We start from the raw sequence: 26,159 nt of genomic DNA on the forward strand, positions 1-26,159 counted from the left end.
GGAGGAATATGGCCGTTGACATGCCAGGTGAAAATACCAAAAAAATCAGCTCTTCGGTGTGGAGGTATTTCACCAGAAATGCGGACAACAGGTGTCAAGCCGTGTGTTCCCTTTGTCAAGCTGTAATAAGTAGGGGTAAGGACGTTAACCACCTCGGAACATCCTCCCTTATACGTCACCTGCAGCGCATTCATAATAAGTCAGTGACAAGTTCAAAAACTTTGGGTGACAGCGGAAGCAGTCCACTGACCAGTAAATCCCTTCCTCTTGTAACCAAGCTCACGCAAACCACCCCACCAACTCCCTCAGTGTCAATTTCCTCCTTCCCCAGGAATGCCAATAGTCCTGCAGGCCATGTCACTGGCAAGTCTGACGAGTCCTCTCCTGCCTGGGATTCCTCCGATGCATCCTTGCGTGTAACGCCTACTGCTGCTGGCGCTGCTGTTGTTGCCGCTGGGAGTCGATGGTCATCCCAGAGGGGAAGTCGTAAGCCCACTTGTACTACTTCCAGTAAGCAATTGACTGTTCAACAGTCCTTTGCGAGGAAGATGAAATATCACAGCAGTCATCCTACTGCAAAGCGGATAACTGAGGCCTTGGCATCCTGGGTGGTGAGAAACGTGGTTCCGGTATCCATCATTACTGCAGAGCCAACTAGAGACTTGTTGGAGGTACTGTGTCCCCGGTACCAAATACCATCTAGGTTCCATTTCTCTAGGCAGGCGATACCGAAAATGTACACAGACCTCAGAAAAAGAGTCACCAGTGTCCTAAAAAATGCAGCTGTACCCAATGTCCACTTAACCACGGACATGTGGACAAGTGGAGCAGGGCAGGGTCAGGACTATATGACTGTGACAGCCCACTGGGTAGATGTATGGACTCCCGCCGCAAGAACAGCAGCGGCGGCACCAGTAGCAGCATCTCGCAAACGCCAACTCTTTCCTAGGCAGGCTACGCTTTGTATCACCGCTTTCCAGAATACGCACACAGCTGAAAACCTCTTACAGCAACTGAGGAAGATCATCGCGGAATGGCTTACCCCAATTGGACTCTCCTGTGGATTTGTGGCATCGGACAACGCCAGCAATATTGTGTGTGCATTAAATCTGGGCCAATTCCAGCACGTCCCATGTTTTGCACATACCTTGAATTTGGTGGTGCAGAATTTTTTAAAAAACGACAGGGGCGTGCAAGAGATGCTGTCGGTGGCCAGAAGAATTGCGGGACACTTTCGGCGTACAGGCACCACGTACAGAAAACTGGAGCACCACCAAAAACTACTGAACCTGCCCTGCCATCATCTGAAGCAAGAAGTGGTAACGAGGTGGAATTCAACCCTCTATATGCTTCAGAGGTTGGAGGAGCAGCAAAAGGCCATTCAAGCCTATACAATTGAGCACGATATAGTAGGTGGAATGCACCTGTCTCAAGTGCAGTGGAGAATGATTTCAACGTTGTGCAAGGTTCTGATGCCCTTTGAACTTGCCACACGTGAAGTCAGTTCAGACACTGCCAGCCTGAGTCAGGTCATTCCCCTCATCAGGCTTTTGCAGAAGAAGCTGGAGGCATTGAAGGAGGAGCTAACACGGAGCGATTCCGCTAGGCATGTGGGACTTGTGGATGCAGCCCTTAATTCGCTTAACAAGGATTCACGGGTGGTCAATCTGTTGAAATCAGAGCACTACATTTTGGCCACCGTGCTCGATCCTAGATTTAAAGCCTACCTTGGATCTCTCTTTCCGGCAGACACAGGTCTGCTGGGGTTGAAAGACCTGCTGGTGACAAAATTGTCAAGTCAAGCGGAACGCGACCTGTCAACATCTCCTCCTTCACATTCTCCCGCAACTGGGGGTGCGAGGAAAAGGCTCAGAATTCCGAGCCCACCCGCTGGCGGTGATGCAGGGCAGTCTGGAGCGACTGCTGATGCTGACATCTGGTCCGGACTGAAGGACCTGACAACGATTACGGACATGTCGTCTACTGTCACTGCATATGATTCTCTCAACATTGATAGAATGGTGGAGGATTATATGAGTGACCGCATCCAAGTAGGCACGTCACACAGTCCGTACTTATACTGGCAGGAAAAAGAGGCAATTTGGAGGCCCTTGCACAAACTGGCTTTATTCTACCTAAGTTGCCCTCCCACAAGTGTGTACTCCGAAAGAGTGTTTAGTGCCGCCGCTCACCTTGTCAGCAATCGGCGTACGAGGTTACATCCAGAAAATGTGGAGAAGATGATGTTCATTAAAATGAATTATAATCAATTCCTCCGCGGAGACATTGACCAGCAGCAATTGCCTCCACAAAGTACACAGGGAGCTGAGATGGTGGATTCCAGTGGGGACGAATTGATAATCTGTGAGGAGGGGGATGTACACGGTGATATATCGGAGGGTGAAGATGAGGTGGACATCTTGCCTCTGTAGAGCCAGTTTGTGCAAGGAGAGATTAATTGCTTCTTTTTTGGGGGGGGTCCAAACCAACCCGTCATATCAGTCACAGTCGTGTGGCAGACCCTGTCACTGAAATGATGGGTTGGTTAAAGTGTGCATGTCCTGTTTTGTTTATACAACATAAGGGTGGGTGGGAGGGCCCAAGGATAATTCCATCTTGCACCTCTTTTTTCTTTTCTTTTTCTTTGCATCATGTGCTGATTGGGGTGGGTTTTTTGGAAGGGACACCCTGCGTGACACTGCAGTGCCACTCCTAGATGGGCCCGGTGTTTGTGTCGGCCACTAGGGTCGCTAATCTTACTCACACAGCTACCTCATTGCGCCTCTTTTTTTCTTTGCGTCATGTGCTGTTTGGGGAGGGTTTTTTGGAAGGGACATCCTGCGTGACACTGCAGTGCCACTCCTAGATGTGCCCGGTGTTTGTGTCGGCCACTAGGGTCGCTAATCTTACTCACACAGTCAGCTACCTCATTGCGCCTCTTTTTTTCTTTGCGTCATGTGCTGTTTGGGGAGGGTTTTTTGGAAGGGCCATCCTGCGTGACACTGCAGTGCCACTCCTAGATGGGCCCGGTGTTTGTGTCGGCCACTAGGGTCGCTAATCTTACTCACACAGCTACCTCATTGCGCCTCTTTTTTTCTTTGCGTCATGTGCTGTTTGGGGAGGGTTTTTTGGAAGGGACATCCTGCGTGACACTGCAGTGCCACTCCTAGATGGGCCCGGTGTTTGTGTCGGCCACTAGGGTCGCTTATCTTACTCACACAGCGACCTCGGTGCAAATTTTAGGACTAAAAATAATATTGTGAGGTGTGAGGTATTCAGAATAGACTGAAAATGAGTGTAAATTATGGTTTTTGAGGTTAATAATACTTTGGGATCAAAATGACCCCCAAATTCTATGATTTAAGCTGTTTTTTAGTGTTTTTTGAAAAAAACACCCGAATCCAAAACACACCCGAATCCGACAAAAAAAATTCGGTGAGGTTTTGCCAAAACGCGTTCGAACCCAAAACACGGCCGCGGAACCGAACCCAAAACCAAAACACAAAACCCGAAAAATTTCAGGCGCTCATCTCTATCAATCACAAGAGACCGCGTTTCTGGTTCTACTAGTGATTCTGTTTTTGATCAGGACAATTTGTTTTGGTGAGGGTCCCAGAGAGGTCGAGCGGGGATCTGGAATGGGTTCTGATGGCGAGTACGAATTTGTAGGATATCAGGAGCAGCACATCACTCGAGTAAAGGCTGGTATCAGTAAGCGCTCTGGTAGTCATGGAGCTCGGAGGCACTGTGAAGGGTTATTGTCTGATGAATATTGCATTTGTAGGAATTGTGAGAATATAGTAGAGGATGGGTGCATCCAGAGATGTCAGTCCAACCTTAATATTGACATGGACCGCCATCCGTTGAGTGATTACCACTCACTAGTGGGTAAGGTCTTAAACCAGACAGAATGCTGGGTGTGCTCACAGGTACCTCCAGGTCAGAGTAAGTCAGGATTAGTACCATACCCTTTAGCAATAGATGAGGTACTCGAATTACGGGGTGGGAGACCGGTGGACAAGAAATTCAATATCTCTAGGCCCCCTAGTTTGAAGCTCCACCAGTATCATGTAGACAGGTCCTTATTGTGTTTTAATATTTCCAATTACAGAAAACCGGGAAATTGGGAAGTGACGTGGAATAACCAGACAATGACCTTTTCACACAGAGCTGATAGGATACCCATAGATTTTGAAAGAGAAATAGTGGGAACCGCACAAGTCCTTAATCAAGAAGATAGTAACCTCTGAAAAACTGAATTATAACTGAATTGCTTCCAGATATAGCAACCAAATGTGTGTGGATAATCAGTCCTAGTACCAATGCTTGTTGCTTTCAGTGGTGCTCCCAAGAGTCAAATTTAACAGCCAAAAAAACCAAAACAGAGAAGTATTGGAAAGTAGACTCTTTTTTGGGAGCACTCTAATTCAGAGGACATGTTGATACTGATAAAATCATTTTTAATAAGTAAATCATAAAATAGGATTTAAGGAGTATCTGAGTATGAATAAATAAGCTTCGCGAAAATATGAAAAAAGATTATAAATCATGCGTGATATCCATATCACAATCTACCAGTTGCCGGAAATTAATAGCTGTGGTACCAAAAATAATTCATCATTGCACGTTGAAACTCATGTAGTATGTGACCATCACTTATTCTGCAGATATCCATTATGGATCATTATAGATGCAGAGAATTAAATCATTGGTCATGTGAAAACCGAGTACCCAATAATATATGTATAAGTGACACTGTGTTGGGGAGTCAATTTGTTGCAGTACCAGGGTGTTCAGAGGTGGTCTCCCATCCTATTACTAACCCGGCCTTTCACTGCTTAGCTTCCAAGGTCAAAAGAGATTGGGCATCTCCAGTGAGGTATGACCGCAAATATTGTACTCACCCTCTTGAGTCACCCAGGTATATACAGTATGATCGCTATATATTATGGATTTGTAAACATATATGGTACAATGGTCGACAGAACAATGAGATTATGTGTAGCCACCTGGCTTAGTCACCATGTGACACATCAGCCACAAGAGAAGTACACACATGAGTGAAGGCCTGTTATGTGGGAAAAATTCTTTGACACCACACAACGTCCACAATTAGGACTTGCCTTTGACTAGATGCAGAAAATTAAATCATTAGTCATGTGAAAACCGAGTACCCAATAATATATGTATAAGTGACACTGTATTGGGGAGTCAATTTGTTGCAGTACCAGGGTGTTCAGAGGTGGTCTCCCATCCTATTACTAACCCGGCCTTTCACTGCTTAGCTTCCAAGGTCAGAAGAGATTGGGCATCTCCAGTGAGGTATGACCGCAAATATTGTACTCACCCTTCTTGAGTCACCCAGGTATATATAGTATAACCGCTATATATTAAGGATTTGTAAACATATATGGTACAATGGTCAACAGAAAAATGAGATTATGTGCAGCCACCTGGCTTAGTCACCATGTGACACATCAGCCACAAGAAAAGTACACACATGAGTGAAGGCCTATTGTGTGGGAAAAAATTCTTTAACACCACACAACGTCCACAATTAGGACTTGCCTTTCACTCCTAGAAAGTCCTAGGGGCACCAGAACGGCCGTATCAGATTATACCAATTTATTGGTGCCAAATATAATTGCACAAACTGCAAGTGTAGCAGTGAATTTACAAAATAGTATATGAGATATAATTATTCACCCCTATGCACTAAACCAGACAAATGCTAAAAAGATTTTTTTTAGCACTAGTGCCTGGAACCTTTAGCAGATCCCTGCGCTGTTATGGGAAGGCAGGCTTTAAATATGTGCTTGCCAGCAGATCACTGCTGGTGTTGTAGAAAACTTGCACAATTAATACATTATTGAACCTAATGAGCACTAAAGTTCAGAACATTTGCTGAAATATGCAGTTATTGAGAAAATAGGATCAATTTCAGGAATGAGACTGATAAATATTCCCGTGATGTTTGTAGTGACTTGCTATTGTTGTTTGTAGCAAGTATAAATTATCCCAGCATTGTATCCCTTTAATTGGTGGAGAGAAAGAGGCAATTGGGTCCTTATGGTATTGCTTGCTAGGACAGTTTATCCAGTAGTGCTCTTAACCATGATTTGAAAAGTAACAAAGTAACTATAATTGGAAATATAGTATCTCAGTTGTTTCAAATGTTCGTATACATAGTTATTGACCATGCATGCAGTGTTCTAGTGGCTGCTGGTTGCTCATAATTCTGTGCTGACAAGCTGAATTATTAAAGTGCATTCACAAAAGGGGGTGCAAGGTATACGATACCAACTCCAGTAGTGGTGCCGTCGCTGAGAGTCCCGCTTGCCGCCGTGCCTGGGCTCCGGGGGCTACAGCGGCGTAAAGCCGAAGTCTCACCGTCCGAGGAACGGAGCTTCGCGGCCGTTGCCTGGTGACCGTTCTAGGGATTCCGGCTGGTGCGGTCACGTGTGCGCATCACGTGATCGCAATCCTTCCTTGACGTACGTTTCGCATAATGAGCTTGATCACAGGACGTGATGTGATTGCTAAAAGTTGCAGTTTTTAAACAAGAGTGCTGGTAGTTAATTGGACCTGCTAATTGATAGACACTGGATCCACCCATATTTGGCCACTTGAATACATGGCTGTGATACCTTATTATTCCATGTTATTTGGAATAGAAGTGGAAATTATAAATAGGGAATAAAAAAATTAATTAAAGATAATTCTGAGGTGTAATGGGAGGAGGGTTTGAGGAGGTGGGTTAATAAATGCTAATACTGTAACATGAGATCATTAATGGATAAGAATGATGTGATAATATTTTATGCGCTAGCTTTATTAATTGAAAAGGTTATGTAGATAGTAGAATTAAGTTCTTAAATAGATCAATAGTTGATGTGCTTATTTTATTACCCAACAGTGCAGTAGGTGAAAAAGAAAGTTTATAAATCATAAATTTGTGGCTAAATAGAAGGCTTCTCTTAGAAGCATGTGTGTATATAATTAATATTTATAGCATGATAGTGTAAAATATAAAAAATATAAAAAATATATTAAAAAATTATAAATATAAAAGAACACTTCATTTGTTATTTTATGTTTATAATTTTTTTATATATTTTTTTATATTTTTTATATTTTACACTATCATGCTATAAATATTAATTATATACACACATGCTTCTAAGAGAAGCCTTCTATTTAGCCACAAATTTATGATTTATAAACTTTCTTTTTCACCTACTGCACTGTAGGGTAATAAAATAAGCACATCAACTATTGATCTATTTAAGAACTTAATTCTACTATCTACATAACCTTTTCAATTAATAAAGCTAGCGCATAAAATATTATCACATCATTCTTATCCATTAATGATCTCATGTTACAGTATTAGCATTTATTAACCCACCTCCTCAAACCCTCCTCCCATTACACCTCAGAATTATCTTTAATTAATTTTTTTATTCCCTATTTATAATTTCCACTTCTATTCCAAATAACAGGGAATAATAAGGTACCACAGCCATGTTTTCAAGTGGCCAAATATGGGTGGATCCAGTGTCTATCAATTAGCAGGTCCAATTAACTACCAGCACTCTTGTTTAAAAACTGCAACTTTTAGCAATCACATCACGTCCTGTGATCAAGCTCATTATGCGAAACGTACGTCAAGGAAGGATTGCGATCACGTGATGCGCACACGTGACCGCACCAGCCGGAATCCCTAGAACGGTCACCAGGCAACGGCCGCGAAGCTCCGTTCCTCGGACGGTGAGACTTCGGCTTTACGCCGCTGTAGCCCCCGGAGCCCAGGCATGGCGGCAAGCGGGACTCTCAGCGACGGCACCACTACTGGAGTTGGTATCGTATACCTTGCACCCCTTTTTGTGAATGCACTTTAATAATTCAGCTTGTCAGCACAGAATTATGAGCAACCAGCAGCCACTAGAATACTGCATGCATGGTCAGTAACTCTGTATACGAACATTTGAAACAACTGAGATACTATATTTCCAATTATAGTTACTTTGTTACTTTTCAAATTATGGTTAAGAGCACTACTGGATAAACTGTCCCAGCCAGCAATACCATAAGGACCCAATTGCCTCTTTCTATCCACCAATTAAAGGGATACAATGCTGGGATAATTTATACTTGCTGCAAACAACAATAGCAAGTCACTACAAACATCACGGGAATATTTATCAGTCTCATTCCTGAAATTGATCCTATTTTCTCAATAACTGCATATTTCAGCAAATGTTCTGAACTTTAGTGCTCATTAGGTTCAATTATTTATTAATTGTGCAAGTTTTCTACAACACCAGCAGTGATCTGCTGGCAAGCACATATTTAAAGCCTGCCTTCCCATAACAGCGCAGGGATCTGCTACAGGTTCCAGGCACTAGTGCTAAAAAAATCTTTTTAGCATTTGTCTGGTTTAGTGCATAGGGGTGAATAATTATATCTCATATACTATTTTGTAAATTCACTGCTACACTTGCAGTTTGTGCAATTATATTTGGCACCAATAAATTGGTATAATCTGATACAGCCGTTCTGGTGCCCCTAGGACTTTCTAGGAGTGAAAGGCAAGTCCTAATTGTGGACGTTGTGTGGTGTCAAAGAATTTTTTTCCCACACAATAGGCCTTCACTCATGTGTGTACTTTTCTTGTGGCTGATGTGTCACATGGTGACTAAGCCAGGTGGCTGCACATAATCTAATTTTTCTGTTGACCATTGTACCATATATGTTTACAAATCCTTAATATATAGCGGTTATACTATATATACCTTTGTGACTCAAGAAGGGTGAGTACAATATTTGCGGACATACCTCACTGGAGATGCCCAATCTCTTCTGACCTTGGAAGCTAAGCAGTGAAAGGCCGGGTTAGTAATAGGATGGGAGACCACCTCTGAACACCCTGGTACTGCAACAAATTGACTCCCCAATACAGTGTCACTTATACATATATGATTGGGTACTCGGTTTTCACATGACTAATGATTTAATTTTCTGCATCCAGTAAAAGGCAAGTCCTAATTGTGGACATTGTGTGGTGTCAAATAATTTTTCCCACATAACAGGCCTTCACTCATGTGTGTACTTCTCTTGTGGCTGATGTGTCACATGGTGACTAAGCCAGGTGGCTGCACATAATCTCATTGTTCTGTCGACCATTGTACCATATATGTTTACTAATCCATAATATATAGCGATCATACTATATATACCTGGGTGACTCAAGAGGGTGAGTACAATATTTGCGGTCATACCTCACTGGAGATGCCCAATCTCTTTTGACCTTGGAAGCTAAGCAGTGAAAGGCCGGGTTAGTAATAGGATGGGAGACCACCTCTGAACACCCTGGTACTGCAACAAATTGACTCCCCAACACAGTGTCACTTATACATATATTATTGGGTACTCGGTTTTCACATGACCAATGATTTAATTCTCTGCATCTATAATGATCCATAATGGATATCTGCAGAATAAATGATGGTCACATACTACATGAGTTTCAACGTGCAATGATGAATTATTTTTGGTACCACAGCTATTAATTTCCAGCAACTGGTAGATTGTGATATGGATATCCCGCATGATTTATAATCTTTTTTTCATATTTTCGCGAAGCTTCTTTATTCATACTCAGATACTCCTTAAATCCTATTTTATGATTTACTTATTAAAAATGATTTTATCAGTATCAACATGTCCTCTGCATTAGAGTGCTCCCAAAAAAGAATCTACTTTCCAATACTTGTCTGTTTTGTTTTTTTTAGGATACCCATAGACTCTGAACTTGTACGCCAAACAGTCAACAGTGGGAGATATTTTTGGTATAGGTATACCCGTGGAAGCAAGACCATGTGGGTTGGAAAAGTATCATCAGGGTATTGTGCTCATATCATCCAGCCCGATACTTGTACTGAGCAGATGGGAGAACTAGGGATTGAGTTCTTTACTTGGAAAATTTGTAATAAGGTGATGTTATATTTTGTCCCCTATGTTCTCCCAGATGATGCCTATTTCATATGTGGGAGGAAAACGTACAAGTGGCTTGCCCCGAGCTCAGAGGGATTGTGTTATATTGGGAGAGTACTACCGGAGGTCATGACCATAACCCAGTGGTGCAAGTAGAAAAAATGTCTTACGGGTACCGTGTGCGCGCGTCGAAGCCGCGCGCGCAAAAAAATGGGTGTGGCCAAATGCCACATGGGGCGTGGCCAATGAAAATGGGGCGTGATACACATATGGGGGAGGGGCAGATACACGTATGACCCCAATAGTGTCAGATACACGTTGCCCCACAGTGCTAGATATACATTGCCCCACAGTGCCAGATACATATAACCCCACAGTGCCAGATACACATTGCCCCACAGTGCCAGATACACAAATGTCCCCAGAGTGCCAGATACACAAATGTCCCCAGAGTGTCAGATACACATTGCCTCACAGTGCCAGATACACATTGCCCCACAGTGCCAGATACACATTGCCCCACAGTGCCAGATGCACATTGCCCCACAGTGCCAGATACACAAATGTCCCCAGAGTGCCAGATACACATTGCCCAACAGTGCCAGATGCACATTGCCCCACAGTGCCAGATACACAAATGTCCCCAGAGTGCCAGATACACATTTCCCCACAGTGCCAGATACACATTGCCCCACAGTGCCAGATACAGAAATGCCCCCAGAGTGCCATACATTGCCTCACAGTGTCAGATACACATTGCCCCACAGTGCTAGATACACAAATGCCCCCACTGTGTCAGATATACATTGCCCCCCGTGCCAGATACAGAAATGCCCCTACAGTGCCAGATATGCCCCCAGTGCCAGATATCCTCCGGTGCCAGGTATACATGCCCCCCTGTGCCAGATATCCCCCAGTGCCAGGTATATATGCCCCCCTGTGCCAGATATTCCCCCAGTGCCAGATATCCCCCAGTGCCAGGTATACATGCCCCCCCCAGTGCCAGATATCCCCCAGTGCCAGGTATAACATGCCCCCCCAGTGCCAGATATCCCCCAGTGCCAGGTATATATGCCCCCCTGTGCTAGATATGCCCCCAGTGCCAGATATCCCCCAGTGCCAGGTATACATGCCCCCCCAGTGCCAGATATCCCCCAGTGCCAGGAATACATGCTCCCCCAGTGCCAGATATCCCCCAGTGCCAGGTATAACATGCCCCCCCAGTGCCAGATATCCCCCAGTGCCAGGTATAACATGCCCCCCCAGTGCCAGATATCCCCCAGTGCCAGGTATACATGCCCCCCTGTGCCAGATATCCCCCAGTGCCAGGTATATATGCCCCCCTGTGCCAGATATGTCCCCAGTGCCAGGTATACATGCCCCCCTGTGCCAGATATCCCCCAGTGCCAGGTATATATGCCCCCCTGTGCCAGATATGCCCCCAGTGCCAGGTATATATGCCCCCCTGTGCCAGATATGCCCCCAGTGCCAGGTATACATGCCCCCCTGTGCCAGATATCCCCCAGTGCCAGGTATATATACCCCCCTTGTGCCAGATATGCCCCCAGTGCCAGATATCCCCCAGTGCCAGGTATAACATGCCCCCCCAGTGCCAGGTATATATGCCCCCCTGTGCCAGATATGCCCCCAGTGCCAGGTATACATGCCCCCCCAGTGCCAGGTATAACATGCCCCCCTCCCCTACTCACCGCTGCCGCTGCCGTCGCTGTCCTCCTGTCTGTCATGTGAGGGAAGGAGAGTGCAGCCTGCGCCTCTCGTTCCCCTCAGTCTCCGGCGGGTGTCTCAGTTTAATTCAGCGCCGATCCGTGAGCCAATCAGAGCTCGCGGGTGCGAGCTCTGATTGGCTCACGGATCGGCGCTGAAGTAAACTGAAACACCCACCGGAGACTGAGGGGAACGAGAGGCACAGGCTGCACTCTCCTGCCCTCACATCAGCGGCGGTGCGGCGTGTGCGGCAGTGCGGCGTGGGGGAGGGAGGGAAAGAAGAGGAGCGGCGGCCCGTCGGTGTGGGTACGGCGTACCCACGGCTAAATTCTTACGGGTACGCCGTACCCACCCATACCCGCCCACTAGCACCACTGCCATAACCCATGATAAAATGAAAGACGTTCACCGCAGTGCTCAGGCTCCTTATACTCATACTCAATATGAACACATCATCAAGAGACACCTCATAGATAGGGCAGAGCACGCAGCCTCTGATTTGATCCACGAATCCACTGGGATTCAATTCCTTCTCACATTAGACATTACCCGTACTGCCAGAGGAACTATAAATTATAGGTATATCCATGCGCTAGCGAACTTGATAGATAATATCACTGAGATGTATGATGACACCTTCAGGTATACGGGAAGGGAGTTACAAGCCTACAAGAAGGAACTGATTCAGCACAGGATGGTCCTTAATTATGTTACAGCCGTGACAAGTGGGTATTGTGTTACCCTGGCAACTCAATATGGTGTGAAATGCTGTACACATATAACGAACAGCACTGACGACCCAACGGAGATCATCGATCAGAAGATGGACGAGATCTTGCAGTTGAAGTGGGAGTTCAGGAGGAAGCACAACCTTACCTTAGCGACTGTGAGTAATGAACTGACTGGCTGGGTCTCATGGTTGAACCCACGCAAATGGTTCTCAGGTTTAGGAGAGTGGGCTCAAAATGTCATTATGAGTGTGGGAAAGTTTCTCCTTTGTATCCTGGGAGTCATCATAATTATTGGTTTGATATGTAAGTGTGTTCAAATTCTAATGCGGCGCAAGCACGGATCAAATTTGATGAGTCTAAGGAGCGAGGGCGCTGTTACAACAGCAGATTTAATTTATGATCCATCCATAGAGACAGCGTTATGATAAGGATTGCAAATGAATTTCATGGCCTGTTTCTTTCACCCGTTTTTCTTTGTCTCCCCCTCTGCCCAGATACATCCAACCGGAAAAGACGTCAGCCCTACCCAAAATGTTTATGTGAATGTATTTGTATATATGTGTCTTATCTTCATCTCTTCAACCTCCAGTTAATGTCACACATAGTCGACAGGTGATATACACATATACTAGCACTCACATATGTTCCCCCTCCATGTATCATCAACTAAATGTGCACCCCATTTGTTGGAACAAAAAGCCGAAAAGAGCTTGGAGGAAAGCTCCTCCTTTGTTTGATCATTTACAGACCCTTAATACGGGATGAGAAGGATTTAATGTATACTTCGCAATACCTCGAAGCTTATTTAGAACATATACGGCACGATGATACATGCCCCTCAGACATGGATTCATAATTCATACATACATGCTTTTAGTATCCCACTAGGTCATACATTTCCCACCTACAACTCTCCCCTGATCATCCAAGCGTCTGTATATATATTGTACAGATATTTTTCTGTTTATTGATTAGGTAGTGGCAGTTATTGGTGACTGCCAAAGGGTGGACTGTCAAAGTCGAAAAATATTGCAATACACAAATCACGTACAAACTACACACAGATGGCCTCCGCGCGTGTACTTGTTCTGCTGTGCGTGCGCATATGCACAATTTGCGTATGGTCGCTACCGCAGTCCTGGGCATTAGCGCATGGTATGAGTATTTATGGTAGAGTTTGTGAACGCATGGAAAAGCCATCAAAACACATTACATATTTAATCCAAATAGTGCACAATGTACACATAGTCTCCCTGCATCACACCAGCAAGTTACAACAGTTTAAATGGTGTCAGAACAAAGGGATTCACCTTTACAGGATAGGAGGGGACAGAACAAGGTTATAAGGTGGTGTTTGGTATCCAGCTGTAGGGTATTTTAAGGGTAATATTCCGGTGTTGGTTTGCAGAAGATCGCACTCTCCTGCGAATAGTTATGCGCAGGAGCAGAATATAAATATAAACTGTATTTACTGTACATTTGGTATGCGTCGGGAACCCAGAGGAGACCACCCACAAGTGCATCTGGAACAGACATCGCCCACCTATTCAAACCAACCTATGACCTCTCCTGTACTGTAAATGACCATCCCTGTGTCCAATGGACAAAGAGATTACAGTATCCATTGTGTTAAGTTTTGGAAGATTGTATAAAAGAGCCAGCTGCATGCCTGGTCACACACAGACTCCAAAGGTCATCTACCCTGATGACTGAGGACCAGACTGGGAAGCGCAGGCGAAATCAAACAAGTATGTACCATTGACTGTAGCCATTATTCTATTGTATTGTATTGTTTTGTTATTGTAACCCCCTGCAAGTAAAGAACCGTTGGTGGGTTAGACCCCAACCTAGTTTTGAATTACAATTGGTGTCGTGTTCCATTTCCTTGCTAAGGTTTAAAGTGTATTTACAGCCACTCAGGCTGCTGCATTGTGCTAACAGTGTATAGGCCTGTGTACGCAAACTGTGTAGTCCCTACGCCCTTTCGCGTACATATGCAGAGTGCATACACTGTGCGACCTTGTGTACGTAAGGTTTGTAAATAATATAAAGGTTAAAGGTTAATTACTGCGGCCGCAGCGGCTCAATATTAAAGTGTATCAAGTGTGTTTAAGGTATATGCTTTTTAGTCCTGTAAGTAAACCAGAATTTACAATATATATGTACCAGGGTCTTTCCTAAATACCTGCAGTAGCTACCCACATTATCGGTACAGAGTGGTAACAGTGGATCCCCTGATCAGGGGGAGCACGTTCAGGCAGAGTATTGTTGTAGGTTAAAGTGAAGGAGGACAGTGGTAGGAGAAACCACCACTAATAGTGACTGTATATGAAGGAACAGAATATTCGGCTATGCACTATCCGCACCCTTGAACGATAATATATAGACTGAGAGAGCTATTCCTGTATTGCTCTCTACTTATCATAACGAACTGGGATAAATACTAGTGAAAGACTAAGAGACTGCTCCGTAGAAAACACCTTCAGTAGATTACTACAGGAAGGGCAGACGGGTGCTATTTACACAGAAGGGGACTAGATTCAGGATGCTGGCACCATACCCAGTTGTGTCCTTCTACTGACTCATAAGGAGAGTATACACATATGGAATCGACATATTGGGCTGATAAACTTATGGGAAGATTAAGTTACAAGTACACTTTGTCTTTAGACCCCGTGATCCAGTGTTTCAGGCTAATACGTGAGGACAATCCCAGGGCAGAACTGCGACAGTCTGTCCCTGAGTATTGGCATCCCTTTCTTCCTCCAGGCAGATTTACAGATACTAATCAGGGGTGTGACCCCGATCAGTGTCACTATCTTAGCAAGGGAGAAAGTTTGATTCTATCGTTCAGATGAACTCATAGTCATAATGGTGAAGTGGAGACACGCTCCGAACAGACTTAAATTGGACAGGACTACGGGGAGAACCCATCCACCCTTTCTCCACACCAAGTAGTTACTCAGAACTTCGTAACCTTATTCGTCATAGGAAGGAGAGACAGGTAACTAGTGCAGCTGAGATCCTACAACTGAGGCAGGTATACACTGTCACTGCAGGGGCACTCGAACGGTAGAGTTCTGATTGGTGTCAAAGCCCGTTATCAACATCCAGACAGGCATTTATAATACAGAGAGGGAAGAAGATTGCACATCGCCCATCCCCTCTCTAGCCGGAATTGCGCTACTTCATATAAGAACAGTTAACTCTATAGAACAAGTACTGGTGGCCACACATACTGACTGACACAGTAATCAGTGAGAGTAGTACATTTGTGTGAACTGCGGGTAGAAGGTAAAATATTAAACCCTTGGTCCATAGTCGTACAGGCTGTGGTTGATATATTTTTTTGTATTGCATGCATTAATATTGTAACCTAGGGTTATATAAATGTATTACTGTTGTACGGGCACCACATATATGCTTCGAGCCCTCTTGGGAAGAAATTGATTGTTCGCATGTAGTAAAATAAAGTTACTTACCTGTTATAGCTGGTACTGGGTATCCGGGAATTCTTGCCGGGAGAGTTCTGGAAACTACAAAGAGAAACAGATGAACGCACGGGATTAACAAGGTGAGGTGTTTACATCATCTGTCTAATACTACCTGTAATCTTGTCAATGATATAAGAGTATTTATAACCATTGACACCCAATATCCTATTACGGGACAGCTTTCCCAAGCAAGCCAGGGTGTATCTGCTTGGGTGGAGGCACGCAAATAGAGAGGTAGGGTTACAAAAAGACACCCGACGTTAGCAGAGCTATCCGGGAACTAGCGGCTCATTCATGCCAGGCATCTTAGGGTATGCCTTACAAATGAACATGTCCATTTAACCTACAGTACTGTACTGTACATTAAAGTAGTTCTTGCGCTAGAGTGTATTTCAATGGAGACCTTACACATGCGCAATTGTGATTCTTGCACTATAGTATTTTATTGGATACCTCACGCATGCACAATGGTGACATCTGGTGGATGATCGCTGGTATTACACTCACCGGTAATGCCATATGCCACGGTAAGATCTATGCACACCCTGCGACATAACACGCTGTCTTGCGACCATGCACACTGCGACTCCGTGATCGGGACAAATGCCATAGAAGGTATAGATTAGTGAGGCTCCATCTGTAGGCAAATCAGCTTAGATTTAAAGTCTGACGCTTGCTGTCAGATCATGATTTGACACCTTGCCGTTCTTAGTTTGATGCCGTTTTATTTTTGTTGCTCTACTACTGCTGTGTCTCTCCCTAATGCTTATTCTCTCTCTCTCTCTCTCTTCTGCTTATTTCAGTTTTCTGTTTATCTGTTTCCTATCTCTGAGCTGCCCATCTCTGATCAGTGGTGTCATCAGCTCTTCCCTCCCAATGGCTGTCAGGTTGTGTCTATCTCCCCTTCAGTAAACATAGCCTAAGAGAGAGCCAGACCATGTGAACCATGGAACATACCATGTGAGCCACGGAATACATATGCATTATATAGATACACTATTCCGACAGTGGCATCCCGTCAGCCGGAATCCTGGCTGCGAGACAGAAGAGTTATGTGTGATCATATAGACACTGTTCAGTTACTGCAGAGAGATGCCCATTTCTCAGTCCATTGATGTATTAATATATTTGTTGTAGAAATCTCCGCCATTAAGCATATGGCTTAAACTGCACCTGCACAGTCACAAAAGTCTTTCTTTGGTGCATTCACAGTATGCTCAAATGTGCAACAGGCGTCTGTATCTGCAGATATGTCTGACCGAGAATATTGTCAATTCAATAGGAATAAATGTAAAGGGACAGGTACAGAGTAGAGATGAGCGGGTTCGGTTTCTTTGAATCCGAACCCGCACGAACTTCACTTTTTTTTCCACGGGTCCGAGCGACTCGGATCTTCCCGCCTTGCTCGGTTAACCCGAGCGCGCCCGAACGTCATCATGACGCTGTCGGATTCTCGCGAGACTCGGATTCTATATAAGGAGCCGCGCGTCGCCGCCATTTTCACTCGTGCATTGAGATTGATAGGGAGAGGACGTGTCTGGCGTCCTCTCCATTAGAATAGAGATAGATAGATTAGATAGAGAGAGATTGTGCAGAGTCGCAGACAGAGTTAGTTTACCACAGTCAGTGACCAGTGCAGTTGCTAGTTAACTTTTATTTAATATAATATATCCGTTCACTTCTCTCTGCTATATCCGTTCTCTGCCTGAAAAAAAAAACGATACACAGCACAGTCAGTCACACAGTGTGACTCAGTCTGTGTGCACTCAGCTCAGCCCAGTGTGCTGCACAGTCATCAATGTATAAATTAAAAGCTTATAATTAATTGTGGGGGAGACTGGGGAGCACTGCAGGTTGTTAGCAGGAGCCAGGAGTACAATTATATTAATTAACAGTGCACACTTTTGCTGCAGGAGTGGTGACCAGTGCCTGACCACCAGTATAGTATTGTTGTATACTACTAATATCTCTTTAAATATCAACCAGTCTATATTAGCAGCAGACACAGTACAGTGCGGTAGTTCACGGCTGTGGCTACCTCTGTGTCGGCACACGGCAGGCAGTCCGTCCGACCAGAATTGTATTATTTATTATTATATACCTACCACCTAACCGTGGTTTTTTTTTCATTCTTTATACCGTCATAGTGTCATCCTAATTGTTACGAGTATACTACTATCTCTTTATCAACCAGTGTACAGTGCGGTAGTTCACGGCTGTGGCTACCTCTGTGTCGGCACACGGCAGGCAGTCCGTCCGACCAGAATTGTATTATTTATTATTATATACCTACCACCTAACCGTGGTTTTTTTTTCATTCTTTATACCGTCATAGTGTCATCCTAATTGTTACGAGTATACTACTATCTCTTTATCAACCAGTGTACAGTGCGGTAGTTCACGGCTGTGGCTACCTCTGTGTCGGCACACGGCAGGCAGTCCGTCCGACCAGAATTGTATTATTTATTATTATATACCTACCACCTAACCGTGGTTTTTTTTTCATTCTTTATACCGTCATAGTGTCATCCTAATTGTTACGAGTATACTACTATCTCTTTATCAACCAGTGTACAGTGCGGTAGTTCACGGCTGTGGCTACCTCTGTGTCGGCACACGGCAGGCAGTCCGTCCGACCAGAATTGTATTATTATTATAATATATACCACCTAACTGTGGTTTTTTTTGCATTCTTTATACCGTCGTCATAGTGTCATACTAGTTGTTACGAGTATACTACTATCTCTTTATCAACCAGTGTACAGTGCGGTAGTTCACGGCTGTGGCTACCTCTGTGTCGGCAGTCGGCAGGCAGTCCGTCCATCCATAATTGTATTATTATTATAATATATACCACCTAACCGTGGTTTTTTTATACCACCTAACCGTGGCAGTCCGTCCATAATTGTATACTAGTATCCAATCCATCCATCTCCATTGTTTACCTGAGGTGCCTTTTAGTTCTGCCTATAAAATATGGAGAACAAAAAAGTTGAGGTTCCAAAATTAGGGAAAGATCAAGATCCACTTCCACCTCGTGCTGAAGCTGCTGCCACTAGTCATGGCCGAGACGATGAAATGCCAGCAACGTCGTCTGCCAAGGCCGATGCCCAATGTCATAGTACAGAGCATGTCAAATCCAAAACACCAAATATCAGAAAAAAAAGGACTCCAAAACCTAAAATAAAATTGTCGGAGGAGAAGCGTAAACTTGCCAATATGCCATTTACCACACGGAGTGGAAAGGAACGGCTGAGGCCCTGGCCTATGTTCATGGCTAGTGGTTCAGCTTCACATGAGGATGGAAGTTCAAAAACTTTGGGTGACAGCGGAAGCAGTCCACTGACCAGTAAATCCCTTCCTCTTGTAACCAAGCTCACGCAAACCACCCCACCAACTCCCTCAGTGTCAATTTCCTCCTTCCCCAGGAATGCCAATAGTCCTGCAGGCCATGTCACTGGCAAGTCTGACGAGTCCTCTCCTGCCTGGGATTCCTCCGATGCATCCTTGCGTGTAACGCCTACTGCTGCTGGCGCTGCTGTTGTTGCCGCTGGGAGTCGATGGTCATCCCAGAGGGGAAGTCTTAAGCCCACTTGTACTACTTCCAGTAAGCAATTGACTGTTCAACAGTCCTTTGCGAGGAAGATGAAATATCACAGCAGTCATCCTACTGCAAAGCGGATAACTGAGTCCTTGACAACTATGTTGGTGTTAGACGTGCGTCCGGTATCCGCCGTTAGTTCACAGGGAACTAGACAATTTATTGAGGCAGTGTGCCCCCGTTACCAAATACCATCTAGGTTCCACTTCTCTAGGCAGGCGATAGCGAGAATGTACACGGACGTCAGAAAAAGACTCACCAGTGTCCTAAAAAATGCAGTTGTACCCAATGTCCACTTAACCACGGACATGTGGACAAGTGGAGCAGGGCAGGGTCAGGACTATATGACTGTGACAGCCCACTGGGTAGATGTATGGACTCCCGCCGCAAGAACAGCAGCGGCGGCACCAGTAGCAGCATCTCGCAAACGCCAACTCTTTCCTAGGCAGGCTACGCTTTGTATCACCGCTTTCCAGAATACGCACACAGCTGAAAACCTCTTACGGCAACTGAGGAAGATCATCGCGGAATGGCTTACCCCAATTGGACTCTCCTGTGGATTTGTGGCATCGGACAACGCCAGCAATATTGTGTGTGCATTAAATATGGGCAAATTCCAGCACGTCCCATGTTTTGCACATACCTTGAATTTGGTGGTGCAGAATTTTTTAAAAAACGACAGGGGCGTGCAAGAGATGCTGTCGGTGGCCAGAAAAATTGCGGGACACTTTCGGCGTACAGGCACCACGTACAGAAGACTGGAGCACCACCAAAAACTACTGAACCTGCCCTGCCATCATCTGAAGCAAGAAGTGGTAACGAGGTGGAATTCAACCCTCTATATGCTTCAGAGGTTGGAGGAGCAGCAAAAGGCCATTCAAGCCTATACAATTGAGCACGATATAGGAGATGGAATGCACCTGTCTCAAGTGCAGTGGAGAATGATTTCAACGTTGTGCAAGGTTCTGATGCCCTTTGAACTTGCCACACGTGAAGTCAGTTCAGACACTGCCAGCCTGAGTCAGGTCATTCCCCTCATCAGGCTTTTGCAGAAGAAGCTGGAGGCATTGAAGAAGGAGCTAACACGGAGCGATTCCGCTAGGCATGTGGGACTTGTGGATGCAGCCCTTAATTCGCTTAACAAGGATTCACGGGTGGTCAATCTGTTGAAATCAGAGCACTACATTTTGGCCACCGTGCTCGATCCTAGATTTAAAGCCTACCTTGGATCTCTCTTTCCGGCAGACACAGGTCTGCTGGGGTTGAAAGACCTGCTGGTGACAAAATTGTCAAGTCAAGCGGAACGCGACCTGTCAACATCTCCTCCTTCACATTCTCCCGCAACTGGGGGTGCGAGGAAAAGGCTCAGAATTCCGAGCCCACCCGCTGGCGGTGATGCAGGGCAGTCTGGAGCGACTGCTGATGCTGACATCTGGTCCGGACTGAAGGACCTGACAACGATTACGGACATGTCGTCTACTGTCACTGCATATGATTCTCTCAACATTGATAGAATGGTGGAGGATTATATGAGTGACCGCATCCAAGTAGGCACGTCACACAGTCCGTACTTATACTGGCAGGAAAAAGAGGCAATTTGGAGGCCCTTGCACAAACTGGCTTTATTCTACCTAAGTTGCCCTCCCACAAGTGTGTACTCCGAAAGAGTGTTTAGTGCCGCCGCTCACCTTGTCAGCAATCGGCGTACGAGGTTACATCCAGAAAATGTGGAGAAGATGATGTTCATTAAAATGAATTATAATCAATTCCTCCGCGGAGACATTGACCAGCAGCAATTGCCTCCACAAAGTACACAGGGAGCTGAGATGGTGGATTCCAGTGGGGACGAATTGATAATCTGTGAGGAGGGGGATGTACACGGTGATATATCGGAGGGTGAAGATGAGGTGGACATCTTGCCTCTGTAGAGCCAGTTTGTGCAAGGAGAGATTAATTGCTTCTTTTTTGGGGGGGGTCCAAACCAACCCGTCATATCAGTCACAGTCGTGTGGCAGACCCTGTCACTGAAATGATGGGTTGGTTAAAGTGTGCATGTCCTGTTTTGTTTATACAACATAAGGGTGGGTGGGAGGGCCCAAGGATAATTCCATCTTGCACCTCTTTTTTCTTTTCTTTTTCTTTGCATCATGTGCTGATTGGGGAGGGTTTTTTGGAAGGGACATCCTGCGTGACACTGCAGTGCCACTCCTAGATGGGCCCGGTGTTTGTGTCGGCCACTAGGGTCGCTAATCTTACTCACACAGCTACCTCATTGCGCCTCTTTTTTTCTTTGCGTCATGTGCTGTTTGGGGAGGGTTTTTTGGAAGGGACATCCTGCGTGACACTGCAGTGCCACTCCTAGATGTGCCCGGTGTTTGTGTCGGCCACTAGGGTCGCTAATCTTACTCACACAGTCAGCTACCTCATTGCGCCTCTTTTTTTCTTTGCGTCATGTGCTGTTTGGGGAGGGTTTTTTGGAAGGGCCATCCTGCGTGACACTGCAGTGCCACTCCTAGATGGGCCCGGTGTTTGTGTCGGCCACTAGGGTCGCTTATCTTACTCACACAGCGACCTCGGTGCAAATTTTAGGACTAAAAATAATATTGTGAGGTGTGATGTGTTCAGAATAGGCTGAAAATGAGTGTAAATTATGTTTTTTGAGGTTAATAATACTTTGGGATCAAAATTACCCCCAAATTCTATGATTTAAGCTGTTTTTTAGGGTTTTTTGAAAAAAACACCCGAATCCAAAACACACCCGAATCCGACAAAAAAAATTCGGTGAGGTTTTGCCAAAACGCGGTCGAACCCAAAACACGGCCGCGGAACCGAACCCAAAACCAAAACACAAAACCCGAAAAATTTCCGGCGCTCATCTCTAGTACAGAGTGACTTACAGTACCTTAGCACTGCTGTCACTTCCCACTCTGTATTATAACAGTCATACACCACTCGTGCTCTTTTTGTGATCTTCAGTAGAGTCTGAGTCTTCTTTCTGATCATGTTCTTATAATTTTTGTTTACTAGCTTACATTTTGCCACCTGTATAATAGATACATTGCGGCAAAAAAGTATTTGGACAACCACCGATTGTGCAAGTTGACCCACTTAAAAAGATGAGAGAGGTCTGTAATTTCTGTAATCATAGGTACACTTCAACTGTGAGAGGCAGAATCTGAAAAAAAAAACAGCAAATCACATTGTATGATTTTTAAACAATTTACTTGTAAATTCTTGTGGAAAATAAATATTTGGACACCTACCAAGCAGCAAGATTTCTGGCTCTCACAGACCTGTTACCACTGGCGTCACAAGGCGGGTGCGGGGGGTGCGGCCCGCACCCGGGTGTGACACCTGGAGGGGGTGACACCAAATGTCAGCTCCTCCGCAGTGACAGGAGCCAGGTGCTGCAGTGTGAAATTCCGCTACAGCACCAGGCTCCTGTCATAGCAGAGGAGCCGACAGCACACTGACACTGTCTCTGGGGGAAGCCCAGCATCTCCGGAGATGCTGGGCAGCCCCCAGAGTGACGATCTCAGTATCCCCGCGAGGCCACGCCCCCTAGCTGTAAGGCCACGCCCCCTTTTTGCCGCGATCGCGGCAGTACATCAGGGGTGCGCACCGGGTGTCACCACACCTGGTGACGCCTCTGCCTGTTACTTCTTCTTTAAGAAGCTCTTCTATCCTCCACTCATTACCTGTATTAATGGCATCTGTTTGAACTGGTTATCTGTATAAAAGACACCTGTCCACACCCTCAAACAGTCAGACTGCTACCTCTCCACCATGGCCAAGACCAGAGAGCTGTCTAAGGACACCATGGTCAAAATTGTAGAGCTGCACAAGGCTGGGATGAGCTACTCGACAATAGGCAAGCAGCTTGGTGAGAAGAGATCAACTGTTGGCGCAATTATTTAAAAATGGAAGAAATACAAGATCACTGACAATCTCCCTCGACCTGGGGATTCATGCAATATCTCACCTCGTGGGGTATCAATGATCATGAGAATGGTGAGGAATCAGCCCAGAACTACACAGGGAAACCTGATCAATGACCTCAAGAGAGCTTGGACCACAGTCACAAAGGTTACCATTATTAACACACTACGTCATGGATTGAAATCTTGCAGCACCTGAAAGGTCCCCCTGCTTAAGCCAGCAAATGTCCAGGCCCGTTTAAAATTTGCCAGTGACCATCTGGATGATCCAGAGGAGGATTGGGAGAATGTAATGTGGTCAGATGAGAGCAAAATCGAACTTTTTGGTATAAACTCTACTCACCGTGTTTGGAGGGAGAAGAATGATGAATGGCATCCCAAGAACACTATACCCACTGTGAAGCATGGGGGTGGAAACATCATGCTTTGGGGCTGCTTTTCTGCAATGGGGACAGGACGACTGATCCGTATTAAGGAGAGGATGAATGGGGCCATGTATCGTGAGATTTTTCCAGACCTCAACCCAATAGAAAATCTGTGGAGGGAGTTGAAAGTCTGTGTTGCCCGGCAACAGCCCTAAAACATGACAGATCTAGAGAAGATCATGGAAGTGTGGGCCAAAATACCTGCTACAGTGTGTGCAAACCTGGTCAAGAACTACAGGAAACGTTTAACCTCTGTTATTGCCAACCGAGGTTATATTACAAAGTATAGAGTAAAATTTTTTGATTGTCCAAATATTTATTTTCCACAAGAATCTCCTATATAATAGCCCTGTGACTCTGTGCCTGGCCCTCTAACGCTGGGTGGAGTCACAGCAGTGGGTGGAGTCACAAAGCCCGCCCGCCACATGTGCAGCAAGTCTCTGCTCCTGCTGCCTCTCCATCTCACCCCCCCATCAGCAACTCTGACTCGCCGGCAGCGGTGTCGGGCGAACAACAACTGCTGCCGCCGGCATAGACATTATGAGGGATGGGTGGTGCAGGAGAAGGCTTTCATAGCCCTCCCTGCGCAGCTTACACAGACTCACCGCCTCCTCTACGCACATCCAGGCACGGCGACAGGGGGTCAGAGGGGCCCCGGTGGTGAAGTAAACAGTATTCTGCCGCCTGACCACCCCACCCCCGCACCTTTCTATCACTTGGTTCGGCCCGGTCGTGCCGCTGCCCCTGCCATTCCCACCGGAACTGCCGCATATGCCGTGGAGCATGCAGCGCTGAGCCAGCCCTGCGGTGTGTACACTAACCGCAGCCTCCCGCCGACACCGAACACAAGGAAAGTGCCGGCTCTTCTGCTGTGACAGGAGCCGAGTGCTGCAGTGAGATAATCTCCTGCAGCACTCGGCTCCTTTCACAGATAAGAGCCGGCACACACACTCCAGTCTCCGGGGGCAGCCAGCATCTTCCTACAAGCTTAACATACACCGGGACCAAAAGAAAAATGTCCACGAGGCCACGCCCCTTTTAAATTAGGACACACCCCCTTTTCTAACACTGTACGCTCCGACTCCCAGTGACGCCTCTGGATAGTGGACTGTTTGCCAGACTGCAGCAACCGCCCACAGCCTCAACGGTGAGTCCCTACAGCCATCCTAACCACTGTTTCTATGTCTGGTCGCCACTTTACAAATGTCTCCGCTTCTGCTCTCCACCCCCTCCACTACTTTCCCTATTCTCTTCATCAGCTTCCTCACCGGGGACTTCCCTCCCTACCGCCCTGCATCTCTGTATCCCCTCCCTACCGCCCCACGTCTCTCTATCCCCTCCCTACTGCCCCGCGTCTCTGTATCCCCTCCTCCCTACGCCTCTGTATCCCTACCCTACTGCCCGCTTCTCTTTATCCCCTCCCTGCCGCCCCGCGTCTCTCTATCCCCTCTCTACCGCCCAGCATCTCTCTATCCCCTCCCTACTGCCCCGCGTCTCTCTATCCCCTCCCTACCGCACCACGTCTCTGTATCCCCTCACTACCGCCCCGCGTCTCTCTATCCCCTCCCTACCGCACCACGTCTCTGTATCCCCTCCCTAGCGCCCCACGTCTCTGTATCCCCTCCCTACCGCCACACGTCTCTGTATTCCGTTCCTACCGCCCGCGTCTCTCTATCCCCTCCCTACCACCCCACGTCTCTGTATCCCCTTCCTACTGCCCCGCGTCTCTGTATTCCTTCCCTACCGCCCCGCGTCTCTATATCCCCTCCATACCGCTCGCTTCTCTGTAGCCCCTCCCTACTGCCCTGTGTCTCTCTATCCCCTCCCTACCGCCCCACGTCTCTCTATCCCCTCCCTACCGCCCTGCGTCTCTGTATTCTCTGCCTACCACCCCGCGTCTCTCTATCCCTCCCTACCAACCCGCGTCTCTCTATCCCCTCCCTACCGCCCCGCCTCTCTCTATCCCCTCCCTACCGCCCCCTCCCTACCGCCCCGTGTTTCTCTATCCCCTCCCTACCGCCCCGCGTTTCTGTATCCCCTCCCTACCGCCCAGCATCTCTGTATCCTCACCCTACCGCCCTGCGTCTCTGTATCCCCTCCCTACCGCCCCACATCTCTCTCTGTATCCCCTCCCTACCACCCCACGTTTCTCTATCCCTCCCTACCGCCCCGCGTCTCTCTATCCCCTCCCTACCGCCCTGCATCACTGTATTCCCTCCCTACCACCCCGCGTCTCTCTATCCCATCCT

General features: G+C 46.3%; 4 pseudogenes; 2 read left to right on the plus strand and 2 right to left on the minus strand.

Moving 5' to 3' along the window:
• Positions 1–4,773: 4,773 nt before the first annotated feature.
• On the minus strand, positions 4,774–4,893 carry LOC135052075 (5S ribosomal RNA; annotated as a pseudogene).
• A 323-nt stretch (positions 4,894–5,216) lies between these two features.
• On the minus strand, positions 5,217–5,336 carry LOC135051953 (5S ribosomal RNA; annotated as a pseudogene).
• A 3,488-nt stretch (positions 5,337–8,824) lies between these two features.
• LOC135052365 (5S ribosomal RNA) lies at positions 8,825–8,944 on the plus strand (annotated as a pseudogene).
• A 323-nt stretch (positions 8,945–9,267) lies between these two features.
• On the plus strand, positions 9,268–9,387 carry LOC135052076 (5S ribosomal RNA; annotated as a pseudogene).
• Positions 9,388–26,159: the final 16,772 nt, after the last annotated feature.

This window comes from Pseudophryne corroboree, chromosome 2 (assembly GCF_028390025.1).
Source record: "Pseudophryne corroboree isolate aPseCor3 chromosome 2, aPseCor3.hap2, whole genome shotgun sequence".
Taxonomy (NCBI): domain Eukaryota; kingdom Metazoa; phylum Chordata; class Amphibia; order Anura; family Myobatrachidae; genus Pseudophryne; species Pseudophryne corroboree.